Below are 13,388 nucleotides of genomic sequence, written 5' to 3' on the forward strand. Positions count from 1 at the left end.
GATCATTCAGTAGCAGAATCTAAAGTTAGAAGGAGGACATACTGGCTGCTGCATTGTTGTCAGAGAAGCCAGCACTTCAACATAGCATGTTTCCTTAATGTCTGATCAGATAGTAAGATCACTTTATCATTTCACTCACTACACATCTCACTGACTGGACCTGCATGAAAACATTGCATGCTTGTGGACACTTTTGTAACTTCCTCAAAATTGTGAATTTAAAAATAAAACTCTATTCTTTTATCATTTATGCATGAAAGGTGAACGTTTTGGTTGTACCGTTTTCCATGTCTATCCATCCAGTAGTTTGTCCCGACTGCTCTCTCTATCTCGTGATAGAGATCATGACTAAAAATCAAACATGGAATAAAAAAGCGTCTTCTTGCTGATGTCTTGTTGTCTTGATGTCTTGAAGTGGCCTCTCAGTCTTTATTGTTGTTGATCGTTTCCGGCTCTTGATGAACTTATGGATCCCAACATGACTGCGAGTATTGGAAGCTGTGGATTTCTCTCTGAGTCAATTAGATAAACAGAATAATGACATTAGGACTCTGAGCATCAGCTGACCATAAAATAAAATGAAGCGTCCTCTGCTCGTTCAAACCGGCAGCCGGTTAGATTTCCCCTGACTCGGTTGACGTCTTCTTTCTGTCTTTTATTGATCTCAGGGGAACCGTTCATGCGTTGATGCTCATAATGCAGCGTGTGTTGTGTTTTATGAGCGGCTGAGCAGACGGGCTGTGGATGGATTTGTGCTGAATGTGTTTCATCCAGAGGGTCAGCGTGGTCGTCCTCACGTTCAGATCGGGTCAAACTCTGGCAGCAGGTCAACAAATTGTAAATTAGCAAATTAAACTGAGCTCTCTTTTCTTTGCCTGTCACATCAATGACATATGATGAGTCATAACTGTGAGCAGAGTTTATGTAAGAAGGCGGGGTGAGGAGCGTCTCTTAACCGGAGGGTCGGAGGTTTGATTCCCAGCTCCTGCAGCTTCATGTCTGATTTGTCCTTGGGCAAGACACTTAACCCCAAGTTGCATTATCACTTTCCTATTCCCACTGTGTGAGGATATTAAACTAAAAACTACAAAGATGTCTGTCTTCCTCCACAGTATCTTACACGCTGCTGATTGATTTCTAAGAGGGAAAGAAAACTCAAAACGAGCCATTTTTTTTAATTATTATTATTATATGACTAGTTATACATTCTGACTTATTTCATCATTTCACATCACTTACTGTCACAACCTCTCAGCCTGAAGCCTGTGCAGAGCTGCACTGGGTGTTACTTTAGTCCGTGCTCTCCTCCCGTCAGACGAGGTAAAGAGAAGTTTAACAGCGTGTGAGTTTCAGATATTCTCAGACGTCTGAAGTATTAAGGTGTGATAACGTTGTCATCAATGGTACCTGCGGGCTGCGCGGTGTGAAATGAAAACGTCTGCACCTCAGATTGATATAAAGCAGTGTTCTTCTCTTACTAATGTTTCTCATGATGAACACATTTCTCAAGAAGTGAAATCCTGCTCCAACATTTGGGAAGAACTTTATGAGAGTTTGGTCCATTTATCACTTTGCACCATCACTGATCAGACTGTAGACTGACTGTGGAACACATGCTGGATTATAAGGAACAACATGGACTACATGCATAATAAGCTCCTCTATAAAAAAAAGCACAACAGCGCATGTTTCTCCTGAGGAAGATAACAAGTATTAACATCAGACAGGACATTTTACCAGCAGTGAAACGGTCACTCATTGAATCAGTCCTCATATTTAACATCGCATCCTGGAACAACTTTCTCACCAAAAAATGCAAGAAAAAACTCGCTAGTATAATTTAACATGCAGCAAAAATCACCAGCACCACCCAGATCCAACTGTCAGAACTTCAGAAAGCAGTCTGCATCACTGAGGACCCCCAGCTGCTCCCCTCAGGCAGCCGTTTCAGAGGAACATTAGCAAAAAAGAAAACTTACAGAAACTCTTTTATTCCCACTGCAACACGCATTTTAAAAAAAGGTAAGCTAAACAATACTTGTTTACATGCTGTGCACGATGTGTTTTTACAGATTTATGGAACTTTTTGCTATTTTATGATTTAATGCGAGTCTTGGTGTGAATGTTTATCAGAAGCTTGACCCAAAGGAAACTGGACTGGTTGAAGATCTTGAAGATGTTTCACCTCCTCCTCTAAAAGGCTTCTTCAGTTCTAAACTCTCTGGTGGACGGAGCTAGAAATGTAAGCCTCTGTGGATCATATTTAGCATGCTAATGGAGAAGGATAACTCACATCAGAGTCGTTAGCTAAGTCGTTACCACTCCTCCAGTCGTCTGTGGGTTGTTGGAGTCACATGTTCTAAGGTGGGACTGACTGGGGTTGCAGTTGTTTTGGGAGAGCTTTGTATTTACCATGACCTGGATGACTGAGAACCTACACAGACATCTTGTAGTTTTTTTGTTACTGCGCCTCGACAAAAGGTAATTTTCTGTCACTATGTGATAGACAATAACGTTTTTTAAAAATCTTGAATGTTGTTTGCACCACGCTGACGATACGTTTACGCGTTCAGGAAGTTTTAGTAGATGCATTTCAAGTTCTGATCATCCTGTTTGTGGCCATCTTGAATGGTAAACGGACTTGAGCTTGTAGAGCACTCCTCTAGTCTTCTGACTACTCAAAGAGCTTTTACACCGCAGGTCACACCTACCACGAGGATCTGCACGCTGCTGCTCTAGCCAGATGAACTCTGTTGCGGTCGTGCACCTGAAATATTGTGCTGAACATTGTGCAACTATGGTTGATTGTGCTCCTTTTTTTTTTTTGCTGTTTCACACCTTCACGTTCACACCCTGATGGTAGAGGCTGCTGTGCAAAGTGACCATCAGAAGTAACTCATCCATTCATACAGAATCACACACCGCACAGGAAGCAGCAGGTAAAGCGTACCGTTATCGTGTCCTGAGGGAATAAGGTCATTAGTCACCAGCGTCTCGGAGTAACAGCGGACTATAAACGCTCACTAATGAGTGTTTCTCCGTCCGGCTGATTTATTATATCTCTGCAGACACAGATTCCCTTCAGAGCTGCAGTAGAAGAATTACCACCCACACTCTGGTTTGTCCTAATGAAGAGATAATGATACTCTCTGGACCGCGGCGGCTGAACTGGAATTTATCAATTCTCTTCAGCACTTCTGTTGGATGATCTCAAGAGGGTTTTATTTTAGAGGTGAAAGTACAGCAGAGATTATCTTCACTGTGGCTTCAGACCTCTGAATCACGATCTGCGTCTCAGATTTGTTCAGTAATCAAGACTCTAAATTAAGTTGCAGGAAAGGAAAGTCGCTGAGATAAATTTGGTTAAACATCATTTCTGTTTGGCTTCTTTGTAAACCTCCTTCCCTCCTTCCATCGAACAAACCTCCTCCATTAAACATGTTAATTCTGACATTTCACCTCCCGTACGCTCTCTATCTCTGCTGTCTAAATTATGTTTGTGCACTTCAGTGAAATCATATCAGTCTGAATCAGCAGCAATCAGCGTTTTTTTGTCCTCTGAGCTGCAGACTCGTCTCCCAGCATGCTTTGTTCTGCAGAGCGTTTTTTGATGATGTCCCTCTCATGTGCAGAGAGCGGCTGATGAGAGACGTGATCCTGCAGGCGCGGCGAGGGCGGTGACGCACTGACGAGGACAGAGGGCGGTGGCGTTAGTTAATGAGTACCGATGGCCCCATGCTCGAGATGTGACGGACTCATCAGCAGCAGAGACCTGGGCTGTTTTGTTTGGTCAAAAGTCTTTGGTGTTGGAAGTCATCGGGGTCGAGTTCTTCGGGTCTGGATCTGATAAAAACTGAGAAACAACATCACTAATATGTTTAGCAGGAGTTTCTCTCTGAGTGCACATCTTGCATGTACAGAGATCTGAGTCGACTGAGAGTTAGACAGCTGCAAACAGACAGACAGAAGTGATAATCAGGAAGTCTTAGGATGCATGCCTTCATGTTCTCCTTGGAACCATATGTAGGATTCATGAGCACATGAACGGACCTCCAAAGTCATGATATTTGATGATACACGCTGCCAAAGTCGTTAAGTTAAAAACCAAACCTTCGATCTCCAGGTCTCAGGGTTCACAGAGAGAGTCTGTTTCCAGCTCCAGATGTCTCTGTTTTTTAATTGATGAATCACTTTCCTGCACCTCACTTTCAGCAGCTGGTTAAAAAGGTTCAAACTGATAATGAGATTGTCCTGTCTCTTTAGTCTACAGAGAGAACAGTAAATCAAAACAGTCTAACATCACAAACATTCTTCAGATCCATCTCTTCCGTTCCCTCGGCTCAGGTTTTTAAAGACGGTCTAGCGGTGGGAGCAGAGTTTGTGCTGCAGAGATTAGCCTGATCCTAAATCAAATCGGCTCAGCTGAAGAATCTGAAGCATCATTTTTTTTTTAACGAGCTGTGTAGACATGCAGGATTAGAGCAGGAACACACAGATCAGTGTGATTCATACCTGCCGGTTCGTCTGATCTGCTCTCTATAAACAACGCACATAAAGGTGCTGCTGCTCTAATACGGGAGCATTTCCTGTTTACTGTGTTTGACCCTGCAGCAGCAGCTTTAAGACCTGCTGACTTAATGTTTGTCTTCATCGATGAAAGATAAAGATTTATCTTCATGGCTACTGGATGCAACTGATGACTGCAGCATCTTTATTTATGCTCAGCAATATTTCCAATTTACACAACTTTGTGTCTTTTTGCTCCACCCTATATTCTACTTCTTTGTGTGTTTTTGATTTTTTTTTTGTGTTGTTGTTTTTTAATAGCGGTAATACAAGCATTACTGCCACATGGATTGGGATGAGTTTTAGCTAATTGTTTCACTTTTACATTAAAGGTCACCTAATGTGTCTCTAGTCCGTCTACAAACCCCCAATGTTGAGAAAAGTCCATCCTCTCCGTCTTTTGCCTGCTCCACTTTTCAGAAAATGTGTGCTCAAACAGGCCGTTTGGCGATTTTCCCTTCATGACATCACAAAGGGCAGTAACCCCTCCCCCAGGTAGGTGACACTCCCACAGCTAGGTGTTTGGTCTGCCTTTCCCTTCAAACAATCAGGCATGGAATGGTGGTGGAAGTATGCAGGACTTGATGAGGAGCAGAATTTGGAGGTGATTGGGGTGGAGGAGGGTTGAAGAGATTAAAACTGAAGCGACAAACTAGATTTTAATTTTTGACAGCAGCAGAATAATCGGGCTTGTTAAAAAAACAGAATCCGTCTTGTTAAAAAAACAGAATCTGGCTTGTTAAAAAAAATCGATTCCAATCAGCTGATCACCTAGTAAATATAATGCCTCACCTCGTCCTTCCTCACGTCTGTCAAACACAAGACTTTGATTGGATTCTTAATCAAACTGATCATCTCAGAGTTATTGATTATTTGAAGAACTGATTTGTCTCTGAGAATGAAAATGACCTGATCAGAGGGCGAGAAGTTTATTATAATCAAATATTGATCCGTCAGATGTTGGAGAACGAGTGGTGAGCTGTTTGTCTGGAGGTGTATCATTGTTCACCACAAGAGGGCAGTCTTTAGCTACAAGTCCTCAGTGGTACTTTGTGACGTTTGTAAAACCTGCAGACCTTTTAAACTCCAGTGATTGGTGGACAGTTCACAGAAATGATAACTCAAAATGACAAGGAAGGAAAAGTATACAAACGAAGAAACAAGGGGAGGGGAATTTTATTACAGAAAGAGCCAGCGATAAAGGGCAGGTTCCATCAGGATCCTCCAGAAGAGAGGTTCCCATTCTGGGGTCCGGGCCCCCCTAGAGGGAGCGCCATTTTTTTCAGGGAGGGGAAGATGCTTTCTCTGCTCCGATATTGTCAAAATTTGTTTTGCATTGATCAACTACAGTATAATCATGATAACACCTTCATTGGACAGTTTAAATGTCTTTTGGTCAGAACAATAATTAATGGTTGGTAATTCTTGACAGCAATGTCAGGCTTTTTTCCTGAAGGTCCTGAGGGGGGGTTAGCTTTTCTTAGATGAAAGTAGGGGTCGGAACTACTCAAGCTGCAACCTCCAGGGTTAAAAAATGAAGCCAATGCTGAAGTGTAAAATCCTGCAGTTCCTTGAGTGTACACTAGAGACTGGCTGCAGAAGCACAGGAAGTCACATACACACCCATTCTAAAAAGTCTGAGACCAAATAGGTGTGATTAGCTCATGTCTTGATCGACACACACTGTACGGGGGGGGGGGGGGGGGGGGGTGATTGTTTTGATGACTCTTCAGTTTTGATTTGATGAAGGATCAGAGTTATTCACAATAAGGCGTGTAGCTGACCTGATTGACAGGCGGGCTCGGTGTAACGGTTTTGCCATGAGGTTTAAAACCCGCCTCGGCTCCAGCTCTCAGTCTGTCGTTAGGTTGACTGAAAGTTAGACTGAGACAGCATTTCCAGCATGGAGACCGCCATCGCCAATTGAAAATTAACCCTCCCTGGAACATTTGTTGGCTGGATTCAAATTTCAGATCTTTACCATAAATTATGACATATTTCCATAAACTGTTTATAAGCATGGACGTAGCCTGAATAACTTCAACCTTTTGTTTTCTGCAGAGCTTTTAAGGAAACCTGGGGAATTTTTCCTCTTGCATATTCCCCAACAGCCACAAAAAAAGTTTCTCTTGTGTGTGTAGTTGTCACAGAGCAAAACAAAACAAACAGTTAAGAACTAATGACATTTTTGTTTTTGTTGTATTTTTATTTGTTGTAGTAGAAGATAATTTGGAGTAAATCAAAAGATCAAATAACCAAAAGAAACTGCAACCTGCTGGAATTAACATTACAGAGTGTAAATATGAGAGCGATGTGTTGTAGTTCCTGTGCTGACAGGCAGGGGGCCAGCACTGTCTACACGCTGTGTGGTGTGTGTGTGTGCTTCATGTGTGATGTGAGCCTCATTGAGAGAGCCGCCGTCAGTTCACTGCTGAGGACACCGAGCTGTAAATGTGCTGGGACATCGTGTACTGAACAATGTGTGCTACTGGGGACACACACACAGACACACACACACTAAACTGCTGTCATGCAAAAGCCTCATGTTTACGGAAAAGTTCATTAAAATATTCAACATTTTGGATATTATGTGAAACTTATATTAATATAATTCTTAATGAATATTTTGCTGTAAATATTTGATGCCTGTTCATTTTTTTCACTTTATTATATTTTCTGTTCATATTAATTTTAAGTGTGAACTCTGCACTGAAGCTCTCTCCTGTTTTTAATATGTTACTGCATTAGATAAACATTCTTCATATAAATATCACACGTGTAAACACTTTTGTTTTCTCATTAATCATCTTGTTGCAAAGTCTGTCAGTGAAATAGGATGCATGTTACCCTGACACCCTCTCATCCTTTGAAGCAATACGAAGAAAGAAATGAATGGCTGCATAAAGACAACAAATAAAGAATTCTGCTTTTATTCAATCGCAGGTCACATATCCTCCTCGTCTTCAACCAGTTTGAATAAGTCTCAGAGCTCCTCAAAACATGTGTGTGAAGTTTCTTGTTCTAAATCCACTCTGATCCTGTATTTGATCATGCCTATAAACCCCTCTATTTCAGCCCTGCTCAGAACAGGCTGTTTCTGTGTCTGTACCTTTAAATATGTAAATGAGCTGTGTCTGACCACGCCCCCTCTCTGGAAGGGCTTGGATGGTCTCGGTGCTTTCTCGCTCCATGTCCTATTGTTTACGGTGAGAAGGCAGACTCAGAGGGCAGAACAAACACCTAGCTGTGGGAGTGTCACCCACCTGGGGGAGGGGCTACTGCCCTTTGTGATGTCATGAAGGGAAAATCTCCAAACGGCCTGTTTGAGCACACATTTTCTGAAAAGTAGAGCAGACAAAAGATGGAGAGGATGGACTTTTCTCATCATTGAGGGGTTTGTAGACGGACTAGAGACACATGTTAGAGTTAGAGGAACATGGTGAAGTGGATTTTACAGAATATGTGACCTTTAAAGTGATTCTGTTTCAGCCGTCTTGGGATAAGAACTTTCTTTGGACGGATGGATTTTACGCTAAGTGATATCTGTGTGCTGTGATTGAAAACATCATTCACACAGATTTTCCTTTAATGTGTTGATACTCAGACTCAGACCAATACTCAAACAGACTGGACTATAGTCGGCTCTTATCTGTGTCCTGAAATGTAAAGAATGTTTACGCACCACTCCTCCTCTTCCTCCTCCTCGTCCTCTGCAGACCTTTGACCACATTTAGCATTTTCAAACATGTGCAGAGAGCGGTGTTACTCTTTAACATGAACATGTATGAAGTTTACATGATGACAGAGGATTTCTGCTGCTATAACAATGTGATTCTGTTCAGTTTCTATTTCCCTTTTCATGTCGCAGTGAGACTTTGTTGATTCTACTCGCCAAATAATGATAAAGATGTAAATCTTTACAACAACACAGCATTTTATTAAAGGAGCCACACACTGACTTTAGTACCCCGCCCTCTTGTTTTGACTCGTGACCTGATTAAACCTCGACTCAGGACCGAGTCAGCAGAAACCAGGTTTGACTGACGGCTCATCTCTCTCCTGTTTTGTTGCACCTATCGGAGCGGGATGAATATAACCTGACTAGGTCAGCTCGGGGGGAAAGAGAGGAACGCGTCAGAGCCTCACAACGTGTAAACATACCGACCTCTCTCTTTACAGTAAAGTACGGTAAAGTCTCAGGGTGCACAATCAGGTTTGGTATTGTGCAAATGTTTGCTGTGTTTCTGCAGGCTCATGCATGTTTTTGTTTAAGTTTATCTCCATGTTTGAGCTGAAATTCACTCACTGCATGAATCTGAGAAATGTTTGAAGAGTTATCTGCATGGGAAACATGATCCATCATATTATCCATCAATACTCAACAACATGATTCATAATGAGGAAGAGTAAATAAAGAAAATGTACATAAGATGACGCTCTGATAATAAGTTTGCATCAGACACACCTGGAGACCAAAGACTGTATAAAACATGGACATAGTCTCAGTGACATGTAGAAACCTTCAAAGAGGTGGAGCTGAGGCAGGTCCTAAAGTCTAATTTATATTTTTCATCCAATACAAACACGGATAACAACACCGATATGCGGACAGTGATACTGACCATGATACAGACACCTATTCAGAAATTGATACAGACACCGATATAGACATCAATACAGACCACAGTCCTGCCTGTACTCTGCGTTCATTCGTCCATATTTCTGCACATGTTTCTGAAAGCTAACAGATCCAGATAAAAAGTTGCAATACCAACATAAACCACCGGGTGGTGTTGAGCAGTTTAGCCAACAGTTCAAACCAGACCAGCAGGTTTAATATTGTCCCGCTGTGTCATCCTCAGAGGAAACATCAGGAGGACAGACCAGGCCAGGAGTCACAGTTTGTCCTCACAGCAGATTAAAGTAAAGCAGGTGGATCAGGATTAGATTACCTGTCACACCTCCAGCCTTAATATGGGTGGGAAGAAGAGAGGTCAGGAAGTGAGGAGGGAAGAGGAAATGAATCAGTGACCCGGGTCAGAGGAACGGCGTACTGCAGGATTTACTGGCAGGATTTAAGACACACACACACACACACACACACACACATCGGCATGTAGAGCGTACACAGGTAGTCACAGTACCAGCAGGTTCATTTATACAGTTATAAAAGCTAGTTCACAAAGCAGCCAGTTAGCTTGTCTCTGTACTGTTTGATACGACGGCTGAGGCTGAGAGGAAGAGGACGCTGACGGGTGAAGCTAAGAAGAGAAAAAGAGAGAGAGTGAGCGAGCGAGAAACAGAGTGTTCATCCCTGCAGATATTATTCAGAACAGACTGAGCTGTAATGTTAGCCTGTATCGTTAGCAGTGTCATCGTTGTCTCATGCTCAGCAGCTTTACCGGCTGCAGAAAGTCGTCTAACTCGAGTTATGTCTCAGGTTTGATACGTCCGACGGGTGCAACTGTGAACAGCCAAGTCAGGAGAATTTCAGGAGCAGTCCTCCTGAAATGATCTAAGATATTTTCAGGAGTGTATCTGTGAAAAACGGCTTTATATGACATATGTTGGATTCAAACAGGTCATAACAGAAAGAAGAACTGAGTTGGGTTTGAGTTTGGATCAAACTTTACGACCTTATTCACTTCTTGTGATTCTCTGGTTTCGATTCTCTGGAGGGTTTTATCTCCTCTCTGTTGGGCGGAGGAAAAATTCATTGATATCAAAAGGACTCCATGTAAACAAGGAAGGTAAGAAAAGGTGACATGAAGAAAACAACTCAGACTCAAAAGAAACAGTCCTCAGACTGCGTCAGTCGCATCAGAGCATCCTCCTTTCATGAAAACAAGCGCCCGGCGTCTGCATGTAAAAACAGATCAATACCCATGAAGCCATTAGGTCCATTAATGAGGCGCGTCATGTTTGCTTTGATATGAGTCAGGGCTGCAAAGAGCTCGCCACATTATCAACACACAGCTGAAAGGACAACATGAGCGAAGCATTCTCTGAAACTCTTTAAAAGTGCTGACTGACCTTTGAGATGTTTCTTAACCCAGCATGGATCAATGAGCATCTCTTCATTATTAATCTGCTAATGAGGGAAAGAAGACATTGAACCCACCACAGGTCTTTCATTAACCGTCACTGGATGGAAAACACATTTCAGTAAAAGAACATTTCAAGGCCCTGCTGTGCTGAGTTCATGTTCCCCCATTTGGAGGAGGATTATTGTCGTACAACTTTTCAGCAGACACGTTAATATCTGTGATCATCCTCGCACATTAACAGGTCTGAAAAGATGGAAATACGGTTGAAGATTTAGGCGGTCGTCATGGTGGTTATTTGGACTCAGTGACCACATCTGGACGAGGAGCAGGAGCGCAGCGAGGGGTCGGTGAATGCTAAATGATCAGAGTTACACCGTTTATGCTCATGTGGTGGACACTGAAGCTTCAGTGTTTATCCAGCTCTGCATGGGTCTGTAAACCTTTCTGTGTTCTAACCTCTCTCCATTTTTCAAAAGCATCTCCAATATTGATCCTAGTTTGAGCACGTTTCTGCTCGTGGAGCTTATTAGAAACATGCAGAGGCTTTTTAGGTCGGGTACAATCACTTCTATCTGAACCACTTCTCTTGCCCGCTTCCATCGCTGCAACACCTGTTGACCTGATAACTGCTCTCATATCTGGCAAACAGAGGGGCGTCCAAAACGGCCGTATGGGGGTGTCTTAAAAGCGCCTACCTTCTCTGGTCCAAACAAATCCAGAGCATTCAGGACCAGAATCTAAAGTTAGAAGGAGGACATACTGGCTGCTGCATTGTTGTCAGAGAAGCCAGCACTTCAACATAGCATGTTTCCTTAATGTCTGATCATATAGTAAGCTCACTTTATCATTTCACTCTCTATACATCTCACTGATTGGACCTTTAAGACTGCAGATGATATTTAGCTTTATGTAGATATTTATAGTGATGCAAACTGCTGTTATGTTGATTAATGTGCAGTTAATAAATCAGATTTATTAATTACTTGGCTATTTCAACCTCCTGTTTTCTTTCAGTGTTCACAAAATGTCAACGTTTCTAAACGCATGTGTTTGCTGTGAACCAGTGAAACCAGTACGGACCAGTGTGGTGAACTAAGTCCAAATAGGTTTACAAAGTCTGCATTTTTTCTCATAACTATGTTTACCTTTTCCCTCTCTGCAAACATCACCACCTCTGCTGTACACACACACACACACACACCTCAGGGTCTGAACATGTTTCTGACAGACTCTGTTACTCACACTGCTGCTCTGAGGCCTCAAACACACACACACTTACACACACACACACACTGAGAGGCTGTACACTATTTTTATATCCTAAAAGAATAATATTGGAGACATTTAAATTGTTTTAAAATCAGTCAGTGCATTCCGTTATATCCTTACATTTTTAGAAGACGTAAACATATTTCAAACCTTCAATCAGGAGGTAAAAGTTATGTAAGCGTCACTGTGTCAGAGTTGAAATCAGCTGATGTTACTTTGACATGAAGAGACATGATCAGTAAAAATCAATGTGAAGTGACGCCACCCCTCCCTGCACGTCTGAAGATGTTTAAAGGCTGAGAGATTGAGCCGTGCGTTTGACACTGTGGACTCTGGATGTAGAAAAAGGTTGTTTACCTGTGGAAAACAAACTCTACAACTCCGCCCCTTTTTTGCAGCAGGAAAAATAACTTTTTCATCATGCTCAGTCTCACCTTCTATTATGTTCATAACTATCCTATAATGTAGAGCACACCGTCACAATACTAGACTCTATGACGCTCCTCATCATGTGCAGAGTGACTTTTCATAATTGGGATAAACTTCTCTGATCCAAAGGCAGCTGGACTGTTTGAAGATCTTGAAGACGTTTCACCTCTCCTCGTCTGAAAGGCGTCTTCACTTCTAAGGGCGCACTCACACTAGCAAAGTTTTCCCATACCGTGCTTTAGCACCACTCACCCCCCCCCCCCCCCCCCAAAACGGCTTCTGTTTGTGGTCAAGTGACAGCGCCCTCTAGTGGTGGTCTTTCTATCAGATTAAATATGTGCTCTATTCATTTTATTTGGATAAATAGGCTGATATCGGGCTGTCACAGGTTCATTTTCTTCCAAAACACAAGACCCGACTCGTCTCCCTGTGTCATTAAAGATTAAGTAATCAAATAAAAACTGGTTCTGTTGTATTGTCCTGATGACAGACAGCTGGCACACATGTGTCTCTCATGAGGACGGGGAGTGTTTCCTGTTCTGTACACTGACACCAGGCTACTATATGATCCCTGTGTGTGTGTGTGTGTGTGTGTGTGTGTGTGTGTGTGTGTGTGTGTGAGTGAGTGTGTGCGGCCCCTCCCCCTCCTCCTGTTCTATACATCGAGGAACATGTTGTTCTCTGGCGGCAAGCCTGAACACATATGTTCAAACATGTTGCAGTTATGACTGTGAGGAGTTCATACAGAGAGTTTGTGTGTGTGTGTGTGTGTGTGTGTGTGTGTGTGTGTGTGTGTGTGTGTGTTTTCTAAACAAAGGAAATATCATGAACTCATGTTTAGGTTTGACATAATGAGATATAAATATTGGTTATAAATGTTTATCATTTTGTTTCAAGGACAATGAGAGGGGTTAGTGAGATCATCTTTTGCTGTTTTCTGTCCGTTTGCACTTTAAAGAATTATTCTGCAGACGAGTAAAAACTTCTGTTTTCACTTTAAATCAATAAAAGTTTAACTCGACTCTAACTTGAATTAGTGGATCAGACAAATAGGATTGTTCACTTCCTGAAGAATGA

The sequence above is a fragment of the Labrus bergylta genome, chromosome 12 (genome assembly GCF_963930695.1).
Source record: "Labrus bergylta chromosome 12, fLabBer1.1, whole genome shotgun sequence".
Classification (NCBI taxonomy): domain Eukaryota; kingdom Metazoa; phylum Chordata; class Actinopteri; order Labriformes; family Labridae; genus Labrus; species Labrus bergylta.